Source organism: Chenopodium quinoa, unplaced genomic scaffold, assembly GCF_001683475.1.
Source record: "Chenopodium quinoa cultivar QQ74 unplaced genomic scaffold, ASM168347v1, whole genome shotgun sequence".
Taxonomy (NCBI): domain Eukaryota; kingdom Viridiplantae; phylum Streptophyta; class Magnoliopsida; order Caryophyllales; family Amaranthaceae; genus Chenopodium; species Chenopodium quinoa.
The window spans coordinates 45471-54448 of NW_018744298.1; the positions used below are offsets into that span (position 1 = coordinate 45471).

Sequence of the window (8978 nt, forward strand, 5' to 3'; positions counted from 1 at the left end):
TACATGCAAATTCGTGCAGAGTTTGTTAAATGAATTCTAATGTCACCTTGAACTGATTTACTAAATTTTGAAGATGTAATTATTTTAGTGTTATTAATTATAGTCCTTGTTTGGAATTCTTCTTGTTAGAGTTTTCATGAGGCACATTGCAATTTCAAAGGTTTAGATAGTTTATGATGATTGAAATTCATAATTATTGATTATAAGATCAAAATTGCAATTTTGGTGTGCTGGGATAGTTTATGATGCTTGAAATTCATCAGTTTTGAATATAATTGCAGTGTTATGCGTCCTTCTCCCTTCCAAACTGGTGCGTGTACATTCAGTTGCGTTCTTCTATGGCTTGCAACATGATTTATTTTGTATGTATGCATGTATATATGCTTGGCTTGGTGTGATGTGCAATCGAATCAATATAAAAACTGAAGATGTAATCAGTCAAATTAGCTTGGTGTAATTGGCCTTAAAATCTTATAGTAATTATACTAGCAGCTAGTTTTGAAAGGAATGGTGTCCTACGAACAAGTGTATTATTCCGATAGAGGGTTCAAAATCAATTACGGAGTTAATTATTCAGTGAAGTCAAGTGATCGGAAAGTCGGGCTAGAGGCCATCTCCGATCAGTGAGATTAATTATATTAATCTCACAGCTTTCCTTTTACTGAACCTAACGGGTCATACCCAAGCATGCAACCAAACTAAGGCGACGAATTAAGCCGAATGCCTTAATACGTCAAACATGAGGATACGTACTCCGACATCGGATTCCAAGCTTAGAGCGTCGAAGCCGAACGTCAAAACGTCGAGTCGATTCTAGGAAGCTACGAGACGCGCAAATAAATCAAACAACAAGTCAAATCTTATAGTCCTAGCCTCGCATCGGCCGAGCCGTGCGAGGGCTAGGGCTAGCTTGATGCTGTTGCAAGCCTAGCACTGGCCGCAAGCCAAGCAAGCCACGTGCATGGGCTGGCTAGGGCCTGCTGTACGAGTGCGTGGTGCGCAGGCATCTCAAGCAAGACCCAGTAGCTAGCCTAGCTAGCCAGGCCTTGCTAGCGTATGATGCGGTTACCAAGCAGCAGCAGCAACCCGGCTTGTGCTTGGGCTTGTGATGGCAGCACCACAGCCTAGCAGCAACAGCGGCCCGCAAGCGTGTGAGGCTTGCTGTGCTGCGATTGGCCTTGCTGGCTAGCCCATCCGAGAGCACAAGGTAACCAGCAAAGGCCGGCCTTAGTGCTCAAGGCATAGGGCCTAGCCGAGGCACAAGGCTGCCACCTTGGCAAGCCTTGTTGCCTAAGCCTTGACCTGTCATAAGTTGTTGTGATTGGTGGGTTTGGTGGCTTGGGGAACAAGGAGGCCATGTGGCTCTTCTTGTGGTCCTCACCTAACCACTCCCATGTGATTGCCACTTGTTACTTGACTATTTGTTCTAGCTATTTAATTTATTTTAGAATTAAATTAAATACTAGCTTTTCTCAACTTTGCAGAAGTCCCACATTGATATAATATCAAGGGGATGGAGATGATTCTCCTATAAATACCCAAGGCCTCCCTTGGGAATTCTTTGCAAGAGTTGAACTCTATACAAGGCATCTCCACTAAAAAAACCTTATAAACAGATTATCTTGTTAGTAGTGTTAATATAACCCTAGCCAGTAATATAAGCCAAGTTTGGGCGCGTGGGTGGACTACGTTGGAGGGGTCGCGTTTGAGGCTCTTTCTCCGTTCGTGTGTTCGTGCTCGTGCTAAGTGAAAATACGCATCAAGGGTATGATCTTCTTTTCCTCTTTTTCTCTCTCTCTATTATTATGTGTTTATTGTTTAATTAATTGCATGCATGTTTAGTTGCTTTAATTTATGCACGGATCTTTGGGCGGGTTTCGTTTCCGCGCGGTGTTGGACATCGCAAAACCCAATAGCGGTATCACGAGCTACATGCATTTAATTATTGTCACTAATAATTAATTTTAGTGATTTAAATGGATTTAAATTTCTGGTGTAGCATCCTAATTAGAGTAGGACCTCGTTTTTAATTAGATTAAAATCGTATTTATGCTATTTTTGGCCTACGAACCCTGATTTCGACTCAATAATAGTGAATTTTGGGTGGAATCGACGTTTTAAATCATTCTTTATCACAAAGTGTTTAAAAATGACCTTCCAGAAGCCAAAATCGGCCCAGAAAGTGGTTTTGCGAAGGGTTTTTCGAGGGGTTTTTCGTTTGAAACAAAATATTTTAAATCTTTAAACCTTGATTAATTATGGCATGCAATTGTTGGATTATGTGTTTGATTATACCATTAATCTTCTGCAATTTTACTCCTTATTAAGCATGTTTATGAAGTCATATTGTTTGATTAATTTGGTTAGCTCTTAATTTCACATAAACTTGAATTTCACATTCTTGCAAATAAATTGCTTGTAGTGTGAAAAATTTATTGTGAATATGATTTTTGAACCCCTTAAAATGTTAATGATTCTATCTTTAATGGTTGAATCTTAACTTGATAAATTCCATAATGAACAAAATTTTGGTTTTACTTAGTTTGGAAGTTGATTAAAATCTTAAATGTTCATACTTGTGCTTGAAATATCATTACTCTTCATATTGGAAGATTGTAATGTTCATATGTCCATAAGTAAGTGTTGGATAAATTTTTTCGTTGGATGATTATTTATTTATTTATTTGTCAAATCTCATTATTAATTTATGTTGGTTAAATTAATTGTGAGAATAACCCTAATTTTTTTGTTGCATCAAGTTGAGACAAAATAATTTAAAAAATGGTTCTTGAATTTATTTTGGTTTGTGCACTAAAATTGAATTTATTTAAGTTGTACATGTTTTATTTTCAATATTGCTCAATATTAGTTATAAAATTAATTTAGAATTAATTTTACGTCACACAAAAATTCGGAATAAAATACCGAAGCACAACAAGCACAAAATCGAAGCCCAAGTTTTCGAGCACCTAGGCTCGGCTAGCAGGGCTACTTGCGAAGCCCGCATGTTGCTGACGAGCCAAGGGTGTGCGTGTGTGCGCGTTGTGTGCGAGCAAGGCCAGCCCGCAAGCACTGCTAGGCAGCGGGTGTATAGCAAGTGCTAGCAGACACAGCAGCAAGTTGTCAGCTCCAGCTGCGTGCACACATGCGCAGCATGCTGCAAGGCTACTGGTGCCAGCAGGTGTGCCATGCTATGCGCTGCTAGCTGAGCGTGCCAGCACCCGCACGCAACTATTGGCTAGGGTGCCTAGCAGCCCTAGCCCCTTGGCTTGGATGCTAGGCACTTGGCCCTTGAGGGGTTTGCTATTTTGCAGTTTTGCGTTTTTGTATTTTTTATTAAAACGAGGCTAGGCCTCAATTTTTCCATGTACTTGCAAAATTATTTTTGACAAAATTTTGTTCAATAGGCTTAATTAATTTTAATTGGAATTTTAATTAAGTTGGGTGTGGAATTTAGTGGGACATTCATTAATCGTTCCGAGCTTAATTTAGCCTTATACAAAAAGAGCATTTTCTCGACGCTTGACTTTCGACGCTCGGCAAGCAGCGTCAACTACTAATTATACTATGCGTATATCTCGACGCGTTTTTAGGACGAAATTAATTTTTGGCGTTATAAAGGGTCGAGAAACATAACTAGTGCCCTACAAGTGACTGCAAAAACCCTCAATTGTAGAATTTAGGGAAGATGTAACCACCGAACAAGAACACAAACACAAAAACAAAAACCACTAGTTACTCATCAACCAAACTACTCTTCTCTCTTTCAATCCAAATTCTACAAAGACACTTACGGAACCATTGTTTCCGAACTCAGATCTTTGTTTTCCTCGGAGTAATTTCAATGTGAGGAATATCATTTTGTGAATCAGATTCTTCGAATTGAGGTACATCAATTTCAATTTCAGATCTTTGTCCTTCTTGGATTCAATTTCAAATTTAGGTAAATCAATATAAAATTCAGATCTTCATCTCTCTTTGAATCAATTTATAGATCTTGACCCAAAATTGTAATCTACGTCGTCCCTCTCAGTGCCGATCGATAATATTAAGGTACATCCTTTCTCTTTGAATCAATTAATAGATCTTGACCCAAATTCGTTTTTTAATGTTTTATTTTTCAATAATCTCACAAATTATGTTTAGATATGGGTTAGCTTCATGAGTAATTGAGATTTTAGGGTTCTGTTATGTTACATTTTGTGCTTCTGGTTTAATTCAATACAGAAAATTAGCCTTTTGTTTCATGTTTTTGAATGAGCAAGATCGCATTGTTTTTTTCGCCTCACAATTCCATCGCATTGATTTTCGTAGGAGCTGCTGTGAGTGCTGACTTCGTTTGGCTCGTTCTCCTTCGTTAGAGAAGCTTTTTAGGTGATTCTTTTTTTAAATTTGGGTGTTTTTTTGTCTACTTTCTGCCTTTAAAATTTCAGAATTTTTGGAGTTTATTTGCTATTAAACTGGGCTGTTTTGTTCGGACTGGTCTGTTTTGGTTCTAATTGGTTTATTCTTGCTGTTTGGGTGGGATTTTAATAGAGTTGTTTTGTAATTTTCTCTAGGGATTTCCTGTGTAATTTAGGGTATATTGAGGGTGTTTGAAAATATTATAGCATTCTTTATTCCCCTGTGTTTCTTGCTGCTACTATTTTCTTGTGCGTTCATTTTTCCCTTGTATGTGATTACTATGGCAGAGGAATTGGTAAATAAAAAAACTTATGGATGATTTCCATCAGAAATGTGAGTAACTTGATTAGAGAACAAAACAACTAGATTGTCAGACTAAGGCTAGATTCGAGGCTTTCTCTACTCTAATAATTGACATCATAAAGAAGAAAAAGTAAAAGAATAGTGATGATGATTCTTCTAGTGATGATGAGGGTTAATCAAATCACTCTAATCTCAATGATAGGGATATAAAATTGTTCCCAATATTGCATGGAGATGGCCATATTACACAAGGATGTTATCCAAATTTCTGAAAATTATCTAAATTCTTCCTTTTCTCTCTCTATGAGACTATGAATTTGTTGTTGCATTCTATGTTGCCTAGGTTTTTGTTGCCTAATGAAATTAAAGCAGGAATACTTCAATTTAGTATTCGAATCAATTTTTAACTGTAACGAAATTTCTCTACTCACTTTGAACTGTAATCAATTTTGTCACTCTCTATGCCGCCGTTGATTCTAAGGTAAACATTTCAATTTAGTATTCGAATTTCGCTTTTGATTGAAGTCTATTAAATTGTTTTTAGCAAATTTTTTCAACATTATCACAAAATTACGATCAGTTATTGTTTGATTTATGAATAACTGAGATTATAGGGTTTTATTATAGTTATAAATATTGTTATGCTTCATTCTGCAATTTACTTTTGAATCTGGGTAAATATTCGGTTATAAGAGATAGTATAGTCAGATTTCATGTGCGACTTTAAAATAGGTGTATATTCAATCGATTAAATTAAAGTTTAGAAGTAAATTTGTAAAGAGAAGTTGAGATTTTGAGAAGCAGTAAGAAATTGAAGCAAAAACAACCAAACCGAAATGGCAGATTCTTGTTCCCTTTGACTGTATTTTATTGGTTGTTTGGTTGATATTTGTTTTTTTTTAGTTAGTTTATATCAAATTCAATTCATCTTTGGGTGTTTCTCTTACCTAGCAAATGTTACTTGTAATTTTGTCAGTTCCTCCTCTAGATCTAGTCGATGTTGTTTTTGTTTATTTTTAGGGTTTTAATCAAATGGATTTTCAATTTAATACTTATTCCTCCTCTAGATCTAGTCGGTGTTTTTTTGGGGGCATATTGATTTGGGTTTTCCCTTGTCATTTGATCTGTGACTCTGGGAGTTTGCATTGGATTTCAGAAAAGTGAAGCCATAATTTGATGTTGGAGGTGTTGTCAAAGCCCACTTGCTTAGAGAACTGGTACATCTCTTTGCATACTCTTTTTGTTTAGTTAAGAACTGAGTTGAAGACTACTTATTATCGATTATGATATAAGAGAATTACTCCATGCTCAACCAGTAATTTAGTGGCTTTAAATTTTTTTTGTTCACGAGTTGATATGTATTTAGATAGTAATTGAAAATTCCTTTGTAAGTACCAAAACATGAAATAATGGGTCTTACTAGCATTTTGCAATATGACACACCTTTGTGTAATCAAAGAGATCTTTCATGTTTGTAAGAGAAAATTCGGGAGAGTTCATTTTTTTTTTTTTTTTTATTTGATTTCAACTGAATTCTTAATCGGGTCTTATTTGTAGAATTAATTTTGCAAACTAATTCCATTTTTCGGGGTGTATTGGGGATTGTGATTACTTAAGAGGGTTTGAAGAAGTTTTTTCTCCACTTGCTGCTTTTGTGCTAATTTGGTGCCTACTTGATCTCCCTGCTGCTCTTGTCTTGCTAACATGGCAGCCGCGTTGGCAGCCTCATGGCAGGTGACTTGGCAACAGGTTGGGTGTTGCAGTTACGTATGTTGCTGCTGCATGCGTTGAGGTGTTGTTGCAAACTTGCTACTCCCTTCTTTTGCTGACTGAGCTGCTGGCCTCCTGCCTGAGCTATCATCATGGCTGTGTTTGTGTCATATCTTGTGTGTGTGTGTTCGTGGTTGTGATTGTATCCTATCTTGTGTGTGTTCGTGGTTGTGACAGACTTGAATCAATAAAAGAAACACAATTTATGTATTAATAACTTACCTGTAGGACTCTAGGACTCGAGTTTAATGAATTTAAGCTTACATTATTTTCCAAGGAGGTCAGCAATTACTGTATACTGGAAACGAAATTCACGAGCTTGTCTGGAGATATATCTATTTATTTAAGAACTTTTTCATACTTATTTATAGGTAAAAGAGCCATTTTATGTGCTAGGTTTTTGTATACATCCTTAAACCTTTTTTTTGGTAAACTTTTGTCCCTTCAGAAACTTGATGCAACTGTCGGTGATATAACTATTATCAAAAATAGAACAAGGATAGTGACTTCACACTGCTATAATTGTAATCAGGATTAGTTATAGTTGCTCTTGTAAAAAAGGTAAGGTATGATTTTGAGTTTTTCATGTCTAACTGTTTTAGTTAGACTTTGTTATAATTTGTGTTTCTCGGCGTGTATTTAATTAATCTTAGTTTTAGTTCTACATCCTCCCTTCTTAGTTGTTTTTTCAAGATTTTATTGTTGGTGAGCTGCTAGTACTAACCTTCATCCATGTTTTTTTTTGGTGGGCTATTGGCTTGAGTAAGGATATTGCAATATGAAACAATATTATTTCACTAATGTTGTGACCTGCATATCAAAGCAGATGTTGAAAGAAAAGAAGTCATACAATCAATAGTTACTCCTTGCTGGTTCATGAGAATAGCATGAGTCTGATCTATGCACTTGTGCATGTCGTGGACCCTTTGGCAGAAGTTTCAAGGATAGAAGAGCAAATAAAGTAAGATGAAAGAGCTTGCCTCAAAAGAATAGGGTAGAGCTAGATGAAATTTGTCAGAAGATACATGATTCCTGCAGTAGATGATGGAATAGAACTTCTTATTGAAGTAATATAAATAGGTAACTTGCTAGAAGCATTTAAATACTAGTTTCTATTATGTTCTTATTTGTTTTCCAACAATGCTTAATCCTCTTTATTGAGGAGCTTTGGACCCTACTTTTGCCCCAGAACAAATGGAACTAAAAGTTTCCAAGGTCAAAGAAGAAGCTGCCGTTAGCCACATTCTATCGTTGGTTGGCTGGTTTAATAGGCAATTTTCCTATAAAGATTTTATTGTTCTTAAAGCTATTCAGGGATTTGGAGGCTTTGGCTGCAAAATGTCAACTTTAGGAGGAAGATATTGGTTCCTGTATACATGTAGTGGTATACTGCGATAAGGTATATATTCTCCAAAGAAAGTCTAAAAGGTTAATGGCTGTTTTTTCCTCTTTGGATTGCAGGTCTGAGCATTTCGTCACAATCTGAACTTTGTTTTACTCCCCCCTACAAGCAGCTTAAGAAACCATAATTATGGCTTTCGACTAGACGTGTAACGAGAATAGCCAAGAAGAAAAAAGGTACATCACCATCCTCTCTCTCTTTTTATCAGGGCTCTGCATATTCATCTATTATTAATATTCATTGCAGAAATCAAAACTTAAGAATTTGGCAAATGATGTCTTGTCTTCTGAGTGTATGGATGCCTTGATACTTTTGGTTTGTTCTTTACTCCATAATTAGTTATGAAAGTTAGGTTGTGATTTTGGTTTGCTTAAATTATTAGGTGGAAAATATTTTTCAGAGATTGTATTCTCTGTATAGTTAGTAATTTTGATCTACTATTGTATTTAGATTCGCTTGTTGATGTATTGATTGATGCATTTGCTGAACTGTGTTTGCAGGATCAAAAGATTATATACTGAGAAACGGTAGAAAAGGGCTGACAACTAAAACTGCAATATTTCAAGGATGGAAGAAAGATATATTTTAGCTATTTAAAGATTGAAATCAGTGATTCGGAATTTGTTCCACTACAACTAGTCACGAGTTAAGTATAAGTTGCAATTATATTTACTGTAATAGAAAACTCATTACTATGAGATATTGTACATATGCTATAATATATTTATATGAAATAAAAAATATTTGGCATAATTTTGTTGTACATGTATTTTTATTTTTTTGGTAATATTAGTATGCTAGAAATAATTGTCGGTGAATAAAATACTGTATCTTATTTTGGTATTCTAGATATTTTTTTTACAGAATATTAACAAGAAAAGCGTCCCCAAAATAGAAATTATGGACATGAAAAAGCGTCGCCAAAATGTTAGACATCAAATGTATGAAAATCTGGACATAAAAGAGTGTCATCAACTTTAAGATTCTTGACCACAAAAGGCGGCGTTAAAGTTAAGGAAGTGCGCCAGCTGTTGCAAATGGCGACGCTTCGTATAAAAATCTGGACAAATTAAAGTCAAGAATGGCAACGCTTATTGTT

General features: G+C 35.8%; 1 long non-coding RNA gene across 3 annotated transcripts; it reads left to right on the plus strand.

Moving 5' to 3' along the window:
• The first annotated feature begins 3591 nt into the window (after window positions 1-3591).
• On the plus strand, window positions 3592-8649 carry LOC110695430. 3 transcript variants are annotated; one of them, XR_002506051.1, is made up of 7 exons: window positions 3608-3887; window positions 3995-4053; window positions 4315-4374; window positions 5864-5924; window positions 7304-7557; window positions 7939-8055; window positions 8380-8646. It is a non-coding gene; the product is annotated as an uncharacterized LOC110695430 (long non-coding RNA). The 3 variants fall into 3 exon arrangements; XR_002506050.1 differs by having other exon boundaries at window positions 3592-3887; window positions 5864-7557; window positions 8380-8649; XR_002506052.1 differs by lacking the exon at window positions 5864-5924 and having other exon boundaries at window positions 3610-3887.
• The last annotated feature ends 329 nt before the right edge of the window (window positions 8650-8978 follow it).